Genomic DNA, 23,540 nt, shown 5'->3' with positions numbered 1-23,540 from the left:
CACCCTCTTTTGAATGCCTCTATCTCACGGAAACTCTTTGCTTCAGGTCCCTCTGCTGCAGACACATTATATCCACCAAACGAGGAGGCACAGCATAGCCCGTGCTGGAAGGAGCCCTACCAGGGAACACAGCCCAGCAACAGCTCTGTGCTGGGAACCCTTGTCCTTCCTTTCACAGCCGGACATACGCCCATCACGTGTCGCAGCACAGAGGGATGCTGGCGTACCAAGCAGTTGTACCACAGGGACCCAAGATGTCTGCAAGGCTGAAAACTCCAGGACAAGCTGCAAAAGAGCAGGCAGAAGATAGAAACCAGTACTAACCTTCTCACGTACCTCCCATCGCCTCTCTCACCTCACCCACCAATCCACCAGTACTCTCTGTTATACCAGCTGCATGGGAGAGTAGCTTCCGTTCCCTACCAACGATATGGAGGTAACCTCTCTGGCCCCACCTCCTCTTTTGATGTCTTCCAGCAACATAGCTGCTGCTGCTTTCCATAGCTGACCTTTGAGGTACCAGCCCAGCCATCACTCCAAACACAAGGCAAGATTTAATTCACACACTGCAGCACTCTTTTCCCAATACAAATCCATTCTGCTCCCTTCCAGCGTTTTCTTGCAGGGTATTTTTACATAGCTGATTTCTTGTGCGGTACCAAGCTCTACCCAGCTGAAAAAAATTTTTGTCACAAGTATTTTGAGTGCATCCATTCCTTCACTGTCACTTTGCAACTTCTAGTTCTTGTTTCTGATACCAGTTCAAAGACACTAAGAACGTCTTTCATTTTTATTCCCATCAAAAACGTGTCTAGTTCAAAGATACAGCCTCGGTGTCCGTGCTTCTGCAAACACCACTGGCCTCAGTGCTACACCAAATTCCATGTCACCAAAGCAGCTTGCTCAAGTTTCTTCTAAACCTCATTCTTACTAAATCTAATTCCCACAGATCAAGAGCAAAATAGTTTTATTCAATAAGCATTAATTAGTTATATTTTCTCTACTCTCCTGCTTCAGTGCACTTTCAGTGTCCTACCCCTTCAGCTCACAGATACTCCTCACCATGCTGCGGCTCCCAGATTCTCCTGATTATTTATTGACAATAAAACTCAAGCCCCAGGTGCCTTGCCCTGACTTACACTCAAATCTGTAATTCTATGGTACATGGTCACAATAAGCTTTAAAATAAACACAGTTGAGGTTAGTAATTTAGAAGAAGAGAAGAAAAACCCAAAGAGGCACCAGTGTCCTGGTACTACCCTAGTCAGAAGGTCTGAGGAAAAAAAAAAACACAACAAGCTGTAAGAGATAAAGATCCAGCAGCACTTTGGAGATGGGGGTCCAAACCTTCCCCCTGCATGACCACCTCCACTAACGCACTCTGCTGCCTCAGATTCCTACTACTGTCAGCTGAACGTCTGGCATTTTTCAGGAGATAAGGACAAAACGGTCTTTTCTGTTTCAAGGCTAAAAAATATAAATATTTGAGTCAGCTACAAGCATTTGTCAAGCTAATTGCTCAGTATCATTAGCAGATAAAAGAATTAGGTGCATGACCTAAGTGACATTAATCTGGGTGAGTTTCATACACTGCTTTGAAGCAAAGGGATGGGGAGTCTTGCTTTGACAAGTCTCCTCCACCAGTGTTGATTTCGCAGCTAAAAACAGTTACTGAGTTCTCCATGTTTGCAGACAGGTTCAGTTTTCTCAGCTCTCCATCTTTCCTTAAAGTCTTATTTCCCCAGCTACAGCCCTCCCAGCACTGCACCGGGGCCCTATATGTGTTGGTAACAGAATCCTTTTTAAAACTCTGGTGAGCAAAGAGGTTCTTGATGCTGTGACAGTTCACGATCCTAAACAACAACGGGAATATCCTAACTCACAATTAACAGTCTTAGTGCTCAAATAGTCCAACTGAAACTAATCGATATATCTGCCCAGCCGAGTAAGAAAATATCCACAAAGCACAAGGGATCAAAACGTGGCCCGTGAGGTCCAAATCAACTCATTAAAAAAAAATAAATGGGACCAATTCCATGGGCCTCAGTGGGAATTCAATCCAGTGTACAGCTTATAAAGAGCACTTTCACCAAGTGCCTTTCATTTGAGACACTCCTCCACAGGAGAGGTGCATCGTTATTTGCTGTAACCACAGAACCTTCCACTGTTCTGGTTTGTTTTTCACTATATGATTCATCCCACTCAGCGTATTCCCTAGTTATGCATTTTTGTCCTTGGCATTGTTTTCTGTCCTTTGCATCCCGTGTGCTGTATTCCTCAGCAATTATTTATAGAAGGGACTCATCCACCCCCAGATCTGTGCCCCTAGCCGTATGTCAGTATAGCTCCAGCTGTTTGTCTCCCAGGAATTCGATCACCTTTTTGCTCGCAGGCTGCAGCTCAGCATTCATGACAGCTCATCCTCTCTGCAGAAACAGAGCTCCATCCTCCTAGATATAAGATTTCCATTTGGTCTCCACAACAGCCATTTCCATACAGAGGTATGAACTCTACATGGGTAAAAGTGGGGTCCTCAGAACCAATTTTTTAGGCTATTAAACCTAGCACAGCATTGAAATCCTACCTTGCTTTAATAGAAAATTTGGCTTTTTATTCATCCCAATAGAAAGTCTTATTTTTATTATGCTGCTTTGTGACAACAAGAAAGCAGCTCAAAAGTGCTCGAAATCGCACATGCCTGAACACACCAACCTGAAAACAGGGACAGACTCAGTCCCACTTTGCTGTGTAGACTATGGTTTGTTCTTCTGTCCCATATTATTGTCTCTATTACCTCCTCCTTTTCTTTCCCCCTCTACTCAGTTTTATTGTAAAGGAAAAATTTTTGCCTTTCCCAGCAGGAAGTCTACAGTGACAGAGTGGAAAAGGGAACCCTTTAGCAATGGGAAGGGGAGGACAGCCAAGTGCCTTGGAGATGCACCAAAAGTGCTGACTCTCCTCCTGAAAGCCAGGAACAGCCTCCCAGTCACACTCTGTAGCTCTGACCAAGAAGAACGCTCTTTCCAAAGAAAGCATATTGATGACAAGCGACCGTCCCATTGCCACCCCTCTTGGCAAGAGGTCACTGCAGAAGTTCCTCTCCTCTCATTCGTGTCCGTCTCGTTGACTCTGCGGAGGTTTTGCAGGTTACAGCAGAGCAACTGTATTATTCTGGATAATGAGAACGTAATGTTTCATTGCTGACTTCCACAGTCACTTAAATCTATCCTTATCTAATTAATTTTGCAGAACAAAAAGTGACTAGCCAAATAAACTCCACCACAGCTTGACAGCCAGTAAAATTATACGAGCTAATGTTTGTTCAGAAAACAGACCAAGAAAGTGTAAGGGGGGACAAAGAGGAAAGGATGAATAATAAAGTACTCAATATATAAGTGACTTGTAAATCAGTGCAAAAGGGGGTGGGGGCGGCAGCCAGGGCACACTTTGGCATTGCTTTTCAATTAACAAGAACGGCCAACGTGCAGGTTGGCATAGCAGTTTGAACCCAGCTTTGAGCACAAGCACCCAGACCTTGACCACCAGCGTTACGGCAGTGACTGGGTCACAGCAGTAAGTTTCCCGTCCCGTGGCAAAGCAGCGACCAGCCGTGGAGGCAACATGCACCGGGCACAGCCGCTGGCACCTGCTGCCCCACACACAGACACGCGTGTGAACACACAGGAGCACACACAGACGTGTGCTAGAACAACATCTTCAGTAATTTAAGAGCAAAGCCTTGAGCGGGAGCAAAAAAGTGACAGGACTGGTTGCTTCTTGCTGTGTCCTTTCTATTTCAAAAGAAATATTTTGGGTGCCTCATCTGCACAAAAGCCAGGAAATCGCTGCTCCTGCCTCTTCTTATTCAGAAAGCGGCAGTTTGTCTGAGAGCACTCAGAAATCAGCAGAGGGAATAGACTTCATTAAAGGGGCAATTAACAAAACTATTCCCCAAAACTTTGCCCCAGCCTGGGACATGCAAGGCAGGCAGTTGCACAACCGCCTATTTCACGAGGTACCACTGTGGGTTTAAGTAAGAAGCAAAAGGATAACAGATTAGGTTCTCCATCCAGCAAGCCTTACTCAGATAAAACTAACTTTTGTTTTAGCAAGGAATGCTGGCTGACATCTGAAAAGGGTCAAAAACCCCACAACTGATCCACTTCAGCTCTGTAAGAGGGTCACCCTTACCGCCCTGCTATTGAACGGCGCGGAGGTTTATGAGTGACGGAGTCTAACGGAGCTGCGTGGACCATCTTGGAGAAACAAAGTCAAACACAGTGACCCATTTCCTCACTCAGCAGGGACCGGCGGAGCTAATCCCGCGCCGGCATGAGACACGCTGGGGGTTTTCCCACCCCGAGAGATCGCTCGCTGCCAGCGCACACAATGCTCCCACTAATCCACCTTGCCCCAAAACAGTTGGCTGTTTCTGTTTAAAGAAATAAGTGGGGATTAAAAGGAGGAAAGCTGAAATCCAACAGACTTGAAATTAAACTGGCAGGGAAAGCAAGCTGCTGAGAAGCAGCAATTTGCTCTGGAAAGAGATGCAGAGCTGCTGTGGAGCTGGGGGGGTGTTCAGGGGGTGTAGCAGTTACATCCCAGCAAAATCTTTACCAGCATGAGAGTTTGCTCATTTTGGGGTGGTTCTTTTTGGTGGTTTTGTTTGTTTGTTTGTTTTTAAAGTAGAAAAAGGAATTCCCTTCCTGTTCACCTTCGAGGGAACAAGCTTAAACATAACTTTGGCCACCCAGACAGAACTTTCATTTGTGCTGTGGGTAATTGTTTTCACTTAAATAATCTAAACTGCAGTGACAAATGCTTCAAGCACTTGCTACCATCCTCTCCCCCTCACTCCCCTTGCCACACTTTTAGTTGCCCTGCCTAAATCTACAGCCATCTGTATCCTATTTGCTACCAGTTATGTTTGCCCACATTTTCCCTTGAAAACTAGAAGCCAGATCCAAAGCTGAAGCTGACTGGCAGATCTTTGACTGTAATCAGAGCAATGGTCATTTATTCCAGCTGAGAATCTGACCCCAGGACTTCCAGTGCTTGAGCTGTAACAGAAGCAGAATCAGACCAGGTCATTACATGTTTGGGAAATGTCCAAGACACTTTCAGGTGCTACAAAAAGCAGTGGCAGCAATTCTGCAGCTCATAAGGGGCTTTTTTTCTGCCTCTGAGTCTAACGGATGGGAGAATCTGTAAAATGGGTATGGTGCATAGGGATCTTACCCAGAAAACTTACTCTTGATTAACGTACATGCCAAGATCTGCCATAAGGTTTAGACCCAAGGTTAGGAGACCAGGGACACACACCAGTCCATTTTACAATTCAAGGCTTACTTGCATTCAGGTTTTTTGTTTTCAGTCCAAAAAGCAAGAGACCCCATAAGTCAGACAGTCTTGTGCCGTACTGCTGCATAGGCCAAGACCCTTCCTGTGTGTTGCTTTTGGCAAACAGCTGTCTCCAGATCCAAATTAGAATAATTAAGTTGAATTTGAAAGTAAGTTAAAACTACCCCAAAAAACAACCAAAACAAACCACTGAAATAAGAGAGAGTCCACATTTAGCACCCAAGTATCCAAAGAAAGGTGTTTTCATTCTCCATTTCTGCCTTGATTGCACAATTTTATCATGAAGGTTTTTCCCCATTTCTCTGTGGGAAAGACTGCCCAAGACAAGATGAAGAAAGGACACCAGACACTACCTGGTCATACCTTGAGCAGCCACGTTTCCAACAAGAACATGTAGCAGACCCTGGAAGACTGCCTTCCCTGATGCACATGGTCCAGTCTGAACAGAGTAGACTATTCTATAATATCTTTGGGGTTTGCCCAGGGTAAAATAATAACCTTCCCCAAACATGGTTACATCTGGCTATGGGACACTGCATGTTCTGCCTAGCTGCATCTACGCAGAAGTCAGAAAACACTCGCTGGAATATTAAAACAGCCACTTTAATTCTACTTGACTACTCTCATTGGAACAGGTCACTACTATTTGCTTAATAAGGTGTTTTGCAAGACAAACAAAGAGCAGCACGGGAGGAGAGTAACACAGAAACCAACCTCAAACCAGAGAACTGTATCAATATGTCGCCGCATACACGTGCTAGCAAAGAGCCTGACCCTGCAGACACTGACAGCAGTTTTTCCTTGCAGGAGGAGAATTCAGCCAAGACCTGACAAATATAATTAACAGGTGAAGAAAGACCTGTCCAAGAACAAACCTATTTATTTGTATAGCTCTTTTTCCATTAAGATGATGTATTCTGGCATAACTTGCTATACCCCCCGTTCCTGACCCTTTCTTCAACACCTCTGCCAGTCTCCCTGCTAGACCAGAAATAGGAACATAGCTCTTTTTCTAAGCAATCTCATTTCTTTTTTAGTTTGTCTATCACTACTGATGTCTTGGGTTAACTAATTGAATTCAAGTTGCTTAATTGAAACATGTTAAGTGCAGTGCCTGTTTCTAATGCAGCAGAAGTGGGGAAAAAAAAAAAACAACAACCACAAAAAAGCAAACCGAGAACAATGAGTTTCAGAGCTGTCTGCATTTGTTGAAAGTATATTTTTTCACCTTGATGTAGAATAGGATGTTCGGAACAATATCATGGAGACTGTTTGAATTTCTACCTAAGAAGGAGAGAAGATATTCCTTTTGTACAACAACATTCCTGTAAATTTTGTTTAGCTTGCGTGGGATACAGTTAATTACAGTAATTTATCAAACTGGCACAAGGTAGTATTCACACACAAAGTTTTTCCTGCAGTCAGAATCCTTAGTTTTATATGAGACTGGTTTGTACTAATTGAATTTTCACTTGGGTAGATAAAATCTTTAACAACTCTGGAATAACTAAGTGCTCTTTGTTCAATGATGTGGATCAGAATGATTTACAGCACCTTTCACATAATCATGCTAATTTTGCTTTCATATGATTAATTAAAACAATATGTTCTTTCTTCGTAAAATAGAATTAGTGCACCCAAGGAGACAGGTTTTATTGCAAACTTCTTTTTCTGGTAATAAAAGCAATTTTCACACACCATTTTTTTGGCAGAGCTAAGTAAACACGCTTAAGTGGACAAGAAAACTGCAGCTGGGGTCAGATCCCTTCCTGGTGTACCACCGATGGACTTCGCAGACTGCACCAAAGATGAGTGAGCCCCAATGCTGTGAAGCAGAGCATAGCCAGCATAAAGCTGCCCTAGACATCCCAAAGCAAAAGTCACTTCCCACTGCCATAGCTTCTTATAGACAGGCACTCTCTCATCACACGTAGAGTCAAACTGAAGGACATTTCCTGTAACAAAAGAGAAACTCAAAGGCTAAACTGGATCATATCAGTGGTCCAAGCTCTGGATTCAACAGAAACACATAATTTTCGGGACCGTTCAGGCACACCTCGAAGGGTCAGATCATCTGACTGTGGCGGTCATGCTGAGCCTGACCAACAAGTTGAAACAAAAATAAGGCTGACTTAAATGACCCTTGAGAAATCACCTGGTAAAGCAAAGCTTATGTGCTGACTCCTTGGCCCCCTGGTCAACTGTGGGAATGCAAAGCATCATCAACCCTACAGCTATTGATGGGTCCACAGATTACCTTAGCTTTTTTATGCCAGGTGGCTTTTGATGCAATACTGGTATTTCCCAGCAAGACCAACAAGCTCAGAACATCATTAGCAGCGTTAAAGTGCCACACCTCATCACATTGGTGCTGGATAATAGAAATGCGACAATAAAGAAAAAACCAATGTGAAACCATGGAATATGCTTTCTATGATGTATCTCACCACAGCACCATGACAATACTCCTTTGATCAGAGGCTGTGCAGGCACCACTGTATTAAAATTCACTAAAGAAGAATAGAAGTGACTTTCAGGGCTGATCAGCAATACAAGGAAGCAGGGAAGAATCATCTTCTGCCATCCATATTCAGCTCAGCAACTTTCCCTGCACAAGGCTTACCCACTCTTGGTTAAGTGATTACCAAGAGCCACCAGTAAATCTTACATGGATGCAGTGACTAATGGTAGGAATGAACGATGAATTTTAACAGAGTTACTTGGCAAAGACCTGAAGCCATTTAGTTGCAGATGATCACGGTCAACGTAGATTAATTCACCCAGAAAAGAAACCATGCTGAGCCAAAGTGGGCAGCAAGAGCAGCACACCACATTATTTTACTGCCTCTAAGGCAAGCAAAGGGGTTTCTGCTTGGTGCTGGAGCCTTCCAGGCAGGCACACCACAAGCTGGCATGAAAACCAGAATCTAACTTGGGTCTGTGGTTAGTTCTGTGGCATTTAAGTAAGAATTGGGATTTAATCAAGAAATTCAAGTAGCAACAGGGACAAAACTAAGTGTCTCTGTGCACTCAGTCATCACTGCCGTGGGTGGTCCAAGGACTCTGCAGGTAATCTCTGCCCAGAGGCAATGGACCACTTCATAACAAAGCCACTGACTGCTACAAGAGTGGGAACTTTCAACAGTGCTAGATATCACAGAATGGTTTGGGTTGGAAGTGACCTTTAAAGATCATTTTTAGTCCATACCCCCTGCTGCAGGCAGGGACATCTTTCACTAGAGATGCCCCATGGCAGCTCCTGCTGTGCACAGATCTATTGATGGACACCACTCGTCACCTCAGATGCATGGCTTAACCCCCTGGGTGGAGAGCCTGACAGTCCCCAGCAGTTCCTGCTGCTGAAGTGACCAAATTGTACACGGGTAACTAAATTGTCAGTAGAAACCGTTCCTGCAGATACAGAAGTGATCACTTAAGACCCATGCAGAGGTTGTGAGAGAACTTGACGGGGCCTTGCTCTGTGTATTGAGTACCAAAGAAGAAACTGGTTTTTATTTTTTTTATTATTATGCCTTAGTAGAATTATTTAGATCTTCTCCTTGATGAAATAACCTGGACAATGAGACCTGTTACAAGAGAGTGGTGAAGCGAGTCCCACGGGGATCTCTGGAGGACAGTCAGGTGCTCTGGCTGATGGCAAAAAGTGAAGAGAACCTCCAGAGATGCTCTAATGGCACCAAAGGGGTAATTGTGCAACCTGATGCATGAGAATGCAGATTCACAACCATCATTACCTTTAATGGCAATCATGTGGATGGCTGAACTCCCCGCGTAGAGCACTGAATATTTACCTCCGAGTGTTCCCCCCATCTTATTTCACTTCAAGCCTGGATCAAGGTGCTGGACAGCGAAGGTTACTCAACCCAAGGTTTCAAACACACTACGGTCATGGTATCACATCTCTGACTACAGGTCTGGATCTAAGACTCTCCCTAATGCATGAAACAGTGAAGGAAAGCCTGCAGTGCTAGGTTTCTTTTATTTTAACCAATTTAAAATATTCAAAACAATAAAAGTTTATTTTTGTCCGTCACCTAAAGATCTCAGCTCACTTTGCCTGAAGCATCTATGTCTACCAGCAAAAAGAAAACCCTCAACTGTCAAATGTCAAGGAAAACAGAGTCAGGTGGCATCATTTCTTAGAGCAGATATTTTCATCACAAAAAGAATATAATCCATCCCAGACAGAAAACCAATGCAAAACATAGTCGACCCATTACAACCAACTTTGAGGACTTGCACGCTGCATAAAGGAAAATTCCCTGCAATAAAGGAAAATTCCAGCTGCTTATTAAATAATTGTCTCGTAATGGTCAGTTTATTGCACAAAACCTCCCTTAACATTAGTATGAAAAGGCTGAGAGTTTAATCCCCGTCCGAAAGCACACTTAAGTGTCCAAATGTGAAGTACACAGTAAGAGTGAATGGCCAGACACTGTTTTCCTGCTGGGACCTACATTGTTCATTGGCACTGTCAGAGACAGGAGAAAGAAAGGGAACCCGGAGAGGTGCACGAGAACCCTACGGCAGTTCAATAGACACCTACAAGTCCTAGAGTTGGCTGATGACATGGAGTTACTGTGCTGTTCCTCTAAGTAGCGACAAACAGGTGAACAGCGCAGCAAAAACTGAAAGTCAGGTAGGGCTACACATACGTACATCTAATCCCAGAGCTCGGATAGCAAGAAACACCGTCACGGCAGAAAGCATTTCGAGAGGGTAACCCACCAGCCACTGTACAGAGAAACCTGCACAGAGACATAAATAAAAGGAGAGTGCAGATCAGCCAAAGCAATCACTTATCTGGGGCAGGGGGGGAAATCAACACCGGACAGATTGCAACAGCATATAACTAGTACTTGAACCCAACATCAACGTTAAAATATAGCTGCAAGTGCCAGGCAGAAAACAAAATGCCTTCTGGAAAGCAACTGTGAAAAATTTAGGCAACAAATAGAGACAGTCCATCAGCAGGTAAAGGAACTCAAGAAATCAATCAAGATTAGGACAAGCTGAGTATAGATGGAACAAGCGCTTCCAGTGGTTCTAAGAAATATGAGCACTCCCAAAGAGCCTAGAAAAGGCAACTTCTCAGGAAGACAATGCAGTTGATATGGATATTAAAATGGAAATATTCAAACCCAGTTCTGATTCCCATAAAAGAATGAGATGCAGAGCAAGCCAGCAAAAAGATAAAAGGAAAAGGTTTGCATACACATGCTTCTGTACCTATCAAAGTCTCCAAGGATGACTGTACAGGTTCTCTCTAACAAAATAATTGGCAAACCCAGAGATAGTCTAGTAACGAGAAGTTCTCTTCCAGCTAAACTAAGTTTGATGATTGCAGGGAGCATGGTCTCCTCTTATTCTAGTAATTTGTGAGCTAAAGTATTTATATTGCTTTTACATAATTAGAAATTATCTTTTACCTATTCCCGTACTTTTTGCATCTCTCAGACTGTCATTATTTTGCAGAAAGACAGATACCCTACTGGAGTCAATGAAATATCCATGATTTTGTTTTAAATAAATACTTGAGTTCTAGAGTGAATGAACTTTTTAAAACAAACAAACAAGCACACCTCACACATGTACAGCTCTTCCAAGAGTTCTGGCAAGCAAGTGGTTAAAGACCAAGGCATGTGCAAGCCTGCACCATCTGTAACTACCTTAGAAGTCACATTGGTTTTGGTGGAACAGCCAACAAACTGTATGGAAAGCACATTTATTTTGTTGTGTTGGGCACAGAAAACAGTGTCTTCTCAGGAACTGGTCAGAGCACATGAAGTAAAACATCTTCTGTGTGATTAAAGGACCATCACTACACTGTCTGCTGCTGCTATCTCCACATCTCAGTTTACTTTCTCCAGCAGACAGGAGGGTGTATGGTTATTTTAAAAATTCCTACCACTGCAAATAACTCATTGTGCACACAGCTGTCTCCAGGGCAGAGGATGAGCAAAACAACAAACTGCATGTGACAGGTCACTTAATGCATTTCATGGCTGTGCTTAAGGCTGTAGTCAAACTATCTATTATCAAACTCTAATTTCCGTGTCATGACTACTTCTCTTCAGTGGCTGATGAGCGAGTTGTTGTCTAGGAGCCCTGGCCAGTGCCCAGTCTTAACCTCCTGGTGCTCTCTGGAGCTCATGAGATACGGCAGCTGTGGCAGCTGAGGAAGCTGCCCTTCGACTATGCCTCTCTGATGCTGTTGTGCTGAGGGCAGAATAAAAACCCATCTAGAAAAGCATGGAGAGAGCAGATTAACCGGCTGCTTCCAGCTAAGGGTGGTCTGGACACAGTCAGTGGTCAGATAGTGTGGTCGGTCTGTCTGTCTGTCCTCTTGCTGCTTTCACCACTGTCCCATCAGAGCAGACTGCGTGCTACACACCACTGCCCCCTCCTCCAGTGGCTGGCATCTTCTGCAAAATTAATTTGACGACTGAATTAAACTAATAATTGCCTCATTTCCAAATATGGTCTCTGGGTGCACTTGACTTAAAACGCGCTTCTCTTGGGAGGTACCAGGGAGATCTAGCTGTATTACTTGTGGAATCTGGGCTAATTTAATTAATTTTTGATGGAAAGTGCTCAGTTTTGCAGATGGTAGCTGTCTGTTTCTTCAGTAGCAAGGGCCACACATAATTGCTGATATATTTTCACTTTCTTCTGTCATGCAAGAGATGATGAAGGCTCCAATTAATAAAGTCACCTTGAAAGTGAGACCTTCTGTTAATGGGAGAGCCAAAAGTGATTCACCCTTTGGGAGAATTCTGGTTTCCTTATTTCTATCCTATCAACCACTCACCCACTCACAATATGCCTCTTGAAAACCAAATGCTGAGGGAGTCCATATGTCCACACTTTCTCAAAGCCTTTCAAAGCAAGGTAACAACTACAAGCATAATTACAAACGATATCCTGAAATTGTGCTGCTCTCACTGAGCATCACCTCCAGCTCCAGGTGCTCCCCTCGGACCTCGCCAGCCCCACAAGCAGGAACAGGGCATTCGAATCCCACGTCGAAAGTCTGGGAAATTGAGTGCTGACAATGCAGAAATAGCACCAGAGTAAATAACAATAAATAATTGTTTCAAAAGTAAGCCTGTGCTGTTCATTTCAATTCAATTTTCCTCTTTCCCCAGTCAAGGGAAGAGCCCCAGATCTCCACCCAGGAGCATCACACTTGCTTCCTGCACTGCCACCAATGTCCAGAGTAGCCTCAAAGCCATTGCCAAGGCTTCTGGTAAGCTCCCTAGGGAAGGCTGCTCCTCTCCTCTTTTTGCCTTAAATTCCCTACAGAAGAGGGCACACATTTTTATTTCTTGCCCTCCGTCTTGGCTACCCAGATAATTTTTTTCCTGCAGGCCAAGCCACTGTTTCATAGTAGGCAGATACAGAATCTAGTCCTGCAAAATAAACAGGAGCTCTGATTTCACATGGGATGAGACCCCAACATGACACAAGCAGAATGAAACGAGGCTAGTCAGCATTTAATGGTCAGTGCCTTGTCAGCACGTGGAAGTGAGGTGGAGGGTATCATCTCATCCCCACAGCTCACAAGAAATCCTGACAGGTACTTCAGCCCATAGAGTATGAAACAACAGTATGGATGCATCTCAGAGCCTGGGATCTACTCTCAAGGGCAAAGCAGTTGAGTTCTGCTGAACCATGTCTAGCTTTAAACAGCATGGAGAAGTAGAATCAGCTCAGCTGCTTTCTCCGGAAAAGATGCACCAGATCCGGGTCATCTTCTGTCAGTGATGGGGAGGAAGCCTACCTAGAGAAAATTAGCCAGAGGAGGAGGAAGAGGAAGATAGGAAGCGAAGGTGGAATAGTTCTGCAAAAAGCAAAGAGGTAAGAAAGAGCTCTCCAGAGCTTTGATTCATCCTGGAGATGAATGAAATGGTGGATTTTGGTGCCACTGTGAGACTGAGTGATTTAAAACCCACTCCCAAATATGAAACTTTTTCTATTATAACTGATAAGACTATAATTCCCATTTAAATCTATTCTACCAGTAACAAATCAAGAATTATAAGGTTTAATCCCTCAAGCTCTCTCAAAGCACCAAATGAAAGAGTAGATGCAAACAGAATGGCACGCAGCACCATGCCCAAGACTGGCCTTGAAAGCTCAGGAGTCCTCTCCTGAAGCACTGGGTGAAGCCTGCCACGGATCGTGTGCACATCAGCGGAGGGAGTTTAGGATGACTCCATGAGTTCTGGCACCTTCACAGCAGAGTATCTCACTGTGAAACTCTGGCAGCAACAGACTGTTTTTGCACACAGTGCTTTCCTATTTATTACAGAGTCACAGAATAACAGAATAGTTTGGGTTGGAAGGGACCTTTAAAGGTCATCTAGTCCAACCCCCTCACCTCGAGTCTTGAGATAAGCATTCATTCTGGACATTTATTTCTATTAATGAGGCTCAGGACCAGAAAATCCAAAACCAGAAGAATGAACACACGCACCCAGCAGCATGCACACACGTTGACAACAGTCAGCCTGGTATCTCGCAGCTCCCCTTGGGACACAGAGGAGGGCTCGAAAGAGAAAAGCTTGAGTCGGCAGCGCTGACATTATAAGGCCTCTAGTACGATATTAAATTAGAGGCTTGGTACTCCCTGTAGGACCACATACTGTTATTTGTAATACAGTTGAGCTGCACTTAAAATGAGGACTTGTGAAAGAACAGACTACCATAAAAAGAATTAATTTTCTGTACTCCAGATCAGAGCTGCAGCACTCAAGTGAGTCCTTTGGAAAGGAATAACTGAAAAGCAATAAACCTATTAAAAGAATAAACTTTTACTGCACCAAAAGGGTGAAATAGTGACCTGTCACACGAATGGCTCAGTTAAATGAATACATTTTCCGTTTCGCAAATCAAAGCACGTTTCCCAGGGAAATGGATCTTTTTTGAACAAATGCTTCTTTTAGGATTAGGCATGTTGGAACTGCAGCTTGACTTTACAACATAGCTGTGCATTAAGCAGGTTTTTACTAAAGCAAAGAAGTTATGGATGTAGTTAGTCAGCAAAAAATTAAAAGAGGACGATCAGAACAGTTAGGCATTAAAGACCAAGAGACACTACTGTGTACACAAAATGCTCTGGAGCTGCAGCTTTCAGTCCGTGGCAGAGTGATCGCGTCTGGTGCCCAGTGCTTTGGGCAGAGGCATAGACCCCGTTTAAAAGCAAGAGCCACATTTCCCAGGGACTCCGTCACTCTCATCTACTTTTTACCAGTGACAGCTATGGAGTTTGCACCGATGGTGGGCAGCAGCGAGGGCACATCCAGTTTATTTAAACCTCTGTCCCCTGTTCCCCAAGTTTCACAGCAGGGACTGATCGCTTTCGTGTTCTGTTGTAGGGACCCACATCAGGTTACCCAGGTCCTGTGCATCAGCTGCTCATCCATTCAGTATTGTCAGCCCCACTGCTCCAAAGCCCAAGGGTTTGATGACAAAATTTGTCTTTCCTCTCAGCCTGATGCAGACAGGTCAGATATTCATGATCCACCTACGCAGATGAAGGTAGGATGCTCATACCTTTAAAAACAAACAAATCAGACATTTCTAGGAGCTGCAGCCTTCAGAAAGACATCAGGCAAGGACTCAGAATTCAAATGGCAGAACCAGCAATGTACTCGAAACACCCTCATGGTGATGAGGGGCAGATCTGCCTCACACCCAGGCCCCTGAAAAATTCATCCAGTCCCTCCATTCTTCCATAATGATAAGGTTTTATTTACCTAAACAAGCTGTATCCAGATTTTGATGAGCTCTTGCTGCTTTTTAGTCTACCATTCAGGGAGCTGCTCTTGCAGGGAGTACTTGACACCGAGCAAGAGGCAGCAGAGCCCAGAAAAACCCAACTTTGCCTGTTTTTATGGAGGCTACATTCAAGCATCCATCAGGTGTGCGGCGCACACAGCCCTGCCAGACGCTGCTCTCTGGCAAGCTTGGCAGACATCACAGCATTCTCTCTCACTCAGAGCTTTTTCTTCCCTCACTACCCAGATGAAGGAGAAACCCAAGGAGACGGTCGTCCTTCCTCCTTACACCACTTTTGCACTTCAGTCGTGGCTTTGCTGAGCTCTACAAAGCCTCCGTCTTTTTCTTGCTCTGAACGTGGTAAGGCACAACATTTATTATTCCACCTTTAATAACATAGAAACTGGAATTTAATTTTTAATGTTAGCGTAAAACCAGGCAGCTGCTGGGCTTTACACATCAGCAAAATCAGTCTCCTTTTGGGTCATTCAGAGAGTTCAGGAGTCCGACACTACTGCCTGCAACTAATTCCTTCCTCCCCCTCTTCTCTCCTCTCTCAAACACCCTTTCAATTTTGCTGGACTAAAGGCAGGGGTAAGGTCAGCCGACCGGCACGGCTCCTGGGACACTGCAGGGGCCATAAACCAACAGGAATTAAAGCAGGATATATATGCCAGGTTATCAAGCCCATTTCCCAGCCAGCGCAGTTTAGTGGCCCACAACACGTTCCCTTGTGCTTTATCTACAGCTCTTGAATAGAGCTTGCTGCTATTCGTTTCTGGTCACCAGGACTTTGCAGCTCTTCGGATGACCTGCAGGCTGGTTTGATCCTACCTGCAAAGGCTGTCTTGTCTGAGAAAAAAAATAAAATATCAGTGTATAAAGAATAGATAAGAACATAGTCCTGCAGAGATGAGTCCCTGAGGTTTTAGAGTTTCATGCACTGCCAGCAAGTTCATTGCACTTGTGAGATGTGTCCACACCACCAGTGTTCTAAAACCTACATTAGAGAACAGACTGCTTTTTTCTTCTCTTTGGATTTCCTAAAGGGAAAGATCAAGAGGCTGGAATGGAAGAGGGTGGGAGAAAAAAAGCCACAAATAGGACCAGTTCCAAGAATATCAGCTACTTGTCAGCTCTGCAAAATAGCTGTTAATTTATAGAGAAGCATGCAGGTTCTTTCAGAGCCATATGTCAAAGCTTTCTCACTATGATATCTGGCTTTATTTGGCCTTCATATTACGGACCAAATTGGATTTCTCTGGTTCTGGATAAACCGCAGAGGGTGATGTACACTGATTTATTGCTGTAAGTGCTTAAAACACCTCCCACTAAATTTGTTGTGACCTTATCACACTATTAAAACCTGAAGTAAATAAGTGCACTGAGTAAAGGTTAACAACACACCAAATAAAACAAACAGCAAACAGAGGGGATAGGACCTACTCAGTCACATCACCGGCACGCTCCAGGGAATGAAATTGCTGCATGTTCTGGCAGCACAAGGGAAGAGCCCAGAGGACGCAGAGCTGTTCAGAGATGGCAGAGGTAAGGAATGGGTTTTAACTCCCCAGACCAGTCCTCAACCCTGCAGCCCACCGAGTGCGACAGCTTTGCTTGTGCTTTGCTCGGACATGTTTTCACCTCGAGAAGCACCTGGATCCAGCCCCATAAGGAACAGCATCCCTCTGCCTCCAGCCCAGGCTGAGTGAAGAGGATGGCAGCATGGAGGTTCCCAGGGCTCCCTCTGCACAGGGAGCCTGGATCTAGGGTCAAAGCATAAAAACCAGCAAAGAAGGCGCTTTACAAAAAGCACTAAGGATTACACGTACTGCCAGGAGGAAAGCAACTAGCAGCCTTCGAGATGGGCCTGAAAGAGACCGTATGACTTATTTGCCTGCATTGGCTGGATCCCTCTTCCTAAGGGGCAAGATGCTCCCCTTCCAGCCCATGATACTCTTAGCAATGAGCCCAGGCAGGTTCACAAAAACTCGAGTACCACAGAGATCTCTCCCCCTTCTCAAACAAGACCCCTTGAGCTACAGATTCCCCATCTCCACACTCTCCTCTAGCTAGTTAGACCCAAAGGGCTGAATTACTTCTGCACCAGAAGTAAGAGGGCAGAGCTGCCCGTTTCTGGAGTAGATTTCAACCATCAGATAGCAAATCAATAACATATCAAAGTTTCTGCTGCCTCCCTTTTCAGAGCACCAGTTAGTCCCCATCTCCAGACAGGGTAGTAACTTCTTAAGCAACAGCTCTGCTGCCAGGAGAAGATCCTTTAGAGAAAAAAACTTTACACTGTGATGTGAAGATAGAGTCATCAGAAGTAAATCCAGCCCATAGTTTTAAACAAAGGCTGAGTATTTTCCCTATGGCAATTGTTTCAGGCGTTTTTTCTAAAAGACCGTTCCAAGGTCATGCCTTCTATTGTCTCTCACAAAAACTTACAAATTATCAAATAACTGAATAAAATTAGTATCAGGAAGTGGAGAAACCCTTGGAGAAACACGAACAAATGCAGACACTGACACAGAGAAAGAAAAAGAATCATTTAAACACATGCCTTGCTGTTTTGTAGAGGGAGATATTCTCATATCCAGGTGCTCATCGTTACAGACAGATAACAATAAAACTTTCTGCAACTCAGAGCAACAGGACACACCTTGCCAACATCAGAGGTTGCTCAAATGAAAAGCAAAATGGGTGGGGGGAGAGTGGAGGAATTTTTCATTAGAGATCCTCCAAAAGAAGTGTTCGAAGTCCTCAAGACAAAAGTTAAAAAATAATTTAAAACTGCTGAATAAAAGCTGAAGCAGGTTTTATTAGTTTGGCCTCTGCATTCAGACTGATTAGAAACATTTTTTTGTTCCAAAGTAAACATTCATTTCATGTTTCAGGTAAGTGTGAAGTTCCGAAAGTTTCACCCCAAATATTATCTGTTTGAACACAAAATTTAGTACTCCAAACCACGTTTTTCTTCTGATATATCAGCAAAAGCAAGTCAGGTCATTGGAATATCCTTCCTTCTAATTCCAACAGCAGTTACGATAATAAATTCATTATTTTCATAATTGCTCCATTATAATTTAGTAATAAGTTCACATTAATTTAAGAAGTCTTACTATAAGGCATTATCCAAACAAAATAAAAAACAATTAAAATTAAATCAATCTAAAATCCTACTTATGAGGCATTACTCAAACAAAACAAATAATACGTAGCATGAAATTTATCTAACATCCTATTAGAAATGATGACTTTGAGGCCAAAAAAAAAAAAAATTTTACTTAAAAGCATACAATGTAATTGACTTTTTCTGCCGTATTTTTGAAGTGAGTGCAGATAGCCAGTCCCAGTGCTAACGCAAACAGGGAGGCTGAGGAACCACAGAGGCTTCACCTCCCCAGGGCTGGTCCCAGAGCCCAGCAGCAGCCCACCCAAGCCCCCTCCTCCCTCCCAAATACTCTCCTCTGTGAATTCAGGAGTGTTATTACACCAGTCACTCACTTTTGCCAGGACTCCTTGAGAAGCTTCTTTGCAGGCTCCTGCTGCCTTCAAGCCTCAGGGTTACAAAATCCTTCTTTTCTAGCTGCAGGGAAGCACCACAGCTGATGCCTTCTCCCTGCCAGCCCCAGCAGGTAACCACAGCCTCACCTGTGCAGATTCTCCCCCCCGCAGAGCCCGTTACCTCCATGCTGTGGGGCAGCTGTGGGGAGAAGCTCTCAGCCCTTAATCACAAACACCTTTTCACCTGGTTTGAACCGGGTCCCACTTGCTCAGAACCACAGTATTTCAGGGAGAAAAGGCTTTTAAACAATAGGCACCTGATGCACCTGTCTGCTTCGTCCAGCATTCACGCGCTTTCCTTGCAGAAGTCACAGCAGATCACTACTTGATCCCTAAGGCTTCTGAGATCTTTGTGGCAATGTCTACTACCTTGAATCATAAACTGCTTTATTGTTTTCTGCTTCAGGGAGCGTGTAGCCAAGCCCTGCCTTGGAGTGCTCTTCTGAATGTCCCTTCATTAGGTTGTAGCCAATTTGAATTAAAACTCTCATTTTTTGTTTTAAGCATGCGTTGAACTGTTCTTGCTGGAGAGATGTGTTTTCTCTGCAGAAAAGGAACTTGGATTAATGCAAAACAAGAAAGATGGGGAGAGGCTGTTCAGGAGGGCCAGTTGTGATAGGACAAGGGGTAATGGTTTTAAAATAGAGGGAGGTAGATTCAGGTTGGATATTAGGAAAAAATTTTTTACCATAAGAGTTGTAGAACACTGGAACAGGTTGCCCAGAGAGGTGGTGGATGCTCCATCCCTGGAGACATTCAAGGCCAGGTTGGATGAGGCCCTGAGCAACCTGATCTAGTTGGAGATATCCCTGTTCCTTGCAGGGGGGTTGGACTAGATGGCCTTTGAAGGTCCCTTCCAGCCCTAACCATTCTATGATTCTATGATTCTATGAAAACAGCCTTTTGTGTAACAAACACATGGTAACCCTAACACGTTTCTATAGTATGTCTCAATAACTAGGTCATATCCAGCACCAAGAAAAATGCTACAGGTCAGATTCCCATGTGCCATGCCCCATAAAGGGAACAGCATCATTTTGTATGAGTAACTTGATCTCAGCTGCCAGTTTTACATTTGAGAATGTCTGTCCATGTTCAGAGACATTAAACTAAACACTTAGCTCCACCCCTGTCAGTTATCTCCTGTCTCCGCCTTCCTGAAATGAGTCTTTAGCTGCATTTCATCTGTTCAGTTCCAAAATCTTCAAATTCAGCTGCAAAAATGGAACCCCTTTGATCTTAGATTGCCACTAATTCATAATTGATAACTCAGTCTGGAAGGAAGGGAAAAGCTTCGTCCCCATTAGTCGTTCCACTTAATATGTTCTGGTGCTTCAATTATGCAAAACCCAACTCTCAGGGTCTGACTCCCTTCCAAAATGTGAGTCAATGGGGGAAAGAAAAACCCAGATCGAATTATTCCAGCTGTAAATCTTTGTAATAGCATAGATGTCACGAGAGTGATATCCAACACTGAACAATTCTGTTTGTTTTCTGAGCTGTTGCTTTGTAGAATTCCCAAGGCATCCATTAACGACTTCAGAGGGCTCAGCAGAGAAGGACTCATTCCCCCTCACTTTTATTTTTTTGGTCAGGTCATTAGGCTGCTTGCTGTAATGACCCTTTTTGGCCCAAGGCACTAAAAGCCTTGGAGTAATATATGACTTGGAAAGTGAGTAAGTGAGAAGGAATAATTAACACAAGTCATTTTGCTCTTTATTTTGTAGAAGAGAAACTGTCACTTCTTTCTGAAGATGTCTGAATTATAAATGTTAAGAATATGAGAACCGTAAAGAAAACAGTAACGTGCAGATATCACTGGGCCAAAGCATGTCTTTCAACTGGGAGACTCCAACAGAAGCAGGACTATGCAGCACGGAACTCAGCTAAAAAGGCATGTATGCCTACATCACCTCGTATGAATAACCAGCAATCGCCGCGTTCTGTCACCCAGCAGGTTGTTGGGCTTAAAGAACAATCATTTGACTTACATTTCTCTTGGTCAAAACCGTACAACTATGCAGCAAACTCCCAGGAATCAGGGAAACTAAAGACCGCAATTGCACGGGTGCTGTTCAGACAAGAACTGATTTTAAGCACAGGACGTCCCACTGAAATCAGGTGGATCACCTGTTCAGGACATTTCAGTTCCATAGTTCTCCAGAACTGACCCACATTACCCCAAAAAGAAATATGCAGTTTGATTTTCTGCTGGCTTGTGTCAAATGACTGGGACTTCATGCTCTAGGAAGATGTGAACTCCAGTTGAAAGTTTTCCTGGAGCAGGACCAAGAAAAGGTCTCTTTTCTGGAGGTCATCACAGCTTTTCTTTTTTAGGTGCTTACAGGATCTCTGCTCTACTCGTCACTGATTTTCTGCAAACTTTATTCTCTTCCACACTTGTCCACATCTGTCAAACAGGTCCTGGCACTGCTGGGAAATCTGGGACATACAGAGTGCAAAGGCATAAGCTTCCTCTCTAGTAAACTATGCTAAAGAAAAACACAAATATCTTGCAATAGAAATTCACATCCTTTCTTTTCTTTTCTCTTACATACAGTGAGTCTCCCACAGTGACACAGTAAAGTCAAAGGCCTACAGCAAATGGAGGACACATCTTCACATTGCATTTATTTCCCCAGTATGTCAAATCCATCACATAAACCTCCTTGCATTTTCTGGTATGTTTTAAGGGCTAAGCCATTAACCTCTTACAAGGCTAAATCTATTGAGTTCTCCAGGCTTCCCTTGCTCTGCTCTTACTTCCCTGCCAAAACCCTTTCATACCTGGAAATTGCAGGGTAGACCACGTCCTTTATAAACAGACAGATGCTACCTGTCCTCACAGACCATCCCCTTTTCTCTCTTTTCTCGTTGTCATGTGCTGCAACCCACCTGCTGTTACTTTTGCCCTCCCAGGATTCTTGTTTCCCCTCAAATTTCCCCTTGTTTCTGAAGAGAAATATATGCCTCAGCCTCACACAAGTTGAGCAGAGCAGTAAGCTGTCAGCTTGCCTCCTTGGGCAGTGCAGACCCTTCCCCACACCCCAGAGCAGGGGCTGTCCTGCAGGTGATGGTGGTTCAGAGCTCTGGCTTTGCTGGCAGACTGTCTCGTGGCCAGCAGGACTGGGACCATTGATCCAGGGCCAGTTCTTGCCTTACATTTTGCCTGCATGTTCTGCTTTTGCTTTTATTTTTCACAGACACCCCACAAAAGAAAAACAACCCCGCACCTCACAGACATTTTAATAATTCATATTCAACTTCAGTTACTGCAAGTTTAATAAACAAGTACTTATTAGAATACAATCATTTCTTCTTAAAGTGGGCAGTTTTTAGGAATGAAATCACAATAATTACCTCTAAGAATATGTATGAATAACAAACATCCAGTCCTCCTGGTTTTGTTGTTCCATTCATTTACATGAAAGCCTTCCCCACTGTTCCCCTTGCCTTTGTTTTAGCAGAGACTTTGCTTTTAATTGGACTGAATCTTCGGCTGGGTTCGAACCCAAATTTATATGTAAAAAAGCTATACCTAGCAACCAGCTCATCCTGGAATCCATTAAAAATAACAAGAGGGATTGAAATTAGATTATTTCAAGAGCTCTCTTGCATTCATAGGAAACCAGATTTATTGCACTTGCAGAGAAGCTCTCCCAGGTAAGGGAGATGCAGGCGATAACATTGAGTCCTCCTGGCTTTTCCTTTTCTCCACAAAGCAGAACCACACGAATTTGCAAGCTAATTTCATACCTGAAAAACGGCTTGCCATGCAATGATAGCCTGCTATCCACTTCTACGCCGAGACTGATTTTATTTTAAGCACAGTGACATACCAACACCATCCGTTTCCACAGCCTCCTTCCTTCAGCCCTCCCTTGGGACGCTTTGCAGGCCCCCATGAAATTCAGCTTAGCACTAAACGGAAGCAATGGAGAATACAGGAGCCTGTACAAACCTAAAATAAACCAGATGTTAAGTGGCAACTACAGTAAATGCAACTGCAAGAGCCAGGAAAGCAGGTTGAAAAGCTGACATAAATCTCTGGAGAAGATAAGCCCAGCGGCCTCAGCATCACGTTGCAACAGCGAGGCTGATCACATCCTCACCACCCACCCTGGCAAGCACAGCCATCCTCTCATGGGGCTCCAGTGAAATTTGGGCTCACCACATAAAAAGCAACATGTTGTTTTAAGGAAGGACCACAGTGTCCAGCTGCAGCCTCTCCAGCAGGATGCAGGCTGTGTTTTCATTCCAGGGGAGGTTTTTAATCATTTCTTTCACTCAAAAAAAAAAAAAAAAGCTATTTTCATAAAAAGCACCTTTCCTGCATTCCCATTCACAGTAAGAAAACGGAAAAGTGACCTGGAGATCTTAGGTTTCTCCTTCTAGCGCTTGATAAGGGAAGCTTCCTAGTAAGAAAAAGAAACTCCACCTTAACAAGATAATGACTTAGGTTTGGGGACATGTGTTGTGGAACTGTTTAATGGAAGAGAACGTGGGGGGAGGACAATTTTTACTGCCTTGGCAGGGAAAAATAATACCTTTATAAGCCAAAGGCACACACCCTGAGGTGGCGGCTGAAATTTCTGAAGGGTAAGTCCTCCACCACAACTTGCCCTGTTGGTTGTCCTGCAGTGACCTCATACAGCAGTCCCAGAAGAGGCCTTAAAGTCATCATCTCCAAATCACAGGCTCTGATGTGCCTCCTCTGAGACAGTCTGCCTTCCCAGGGAGGACGTACGTTAACTCCAGGGCTACAGAGCCCAGAGCGAAGCAGCAGCATGTTCCTGTGTCAGGTA

This window comes from Tauraco erythrolophus, chromosome 16 (assembly GCF_009769465.1).
Source record: "Tauraco erythrolophus isolate bTauEry1 chromosome 16, bTauEry1.pri, whole genome shotgun sequence".
In the NCBI taxonomy this organism is placed as follows: Eukaryota; Metazoa; Chordata; class Aves; order Musophagiformes; family Musophagidae; genus Tauraco; species Tauraco erythrolophus.
Note: the sequence above shows the minus strand (reverse complement) of the source record.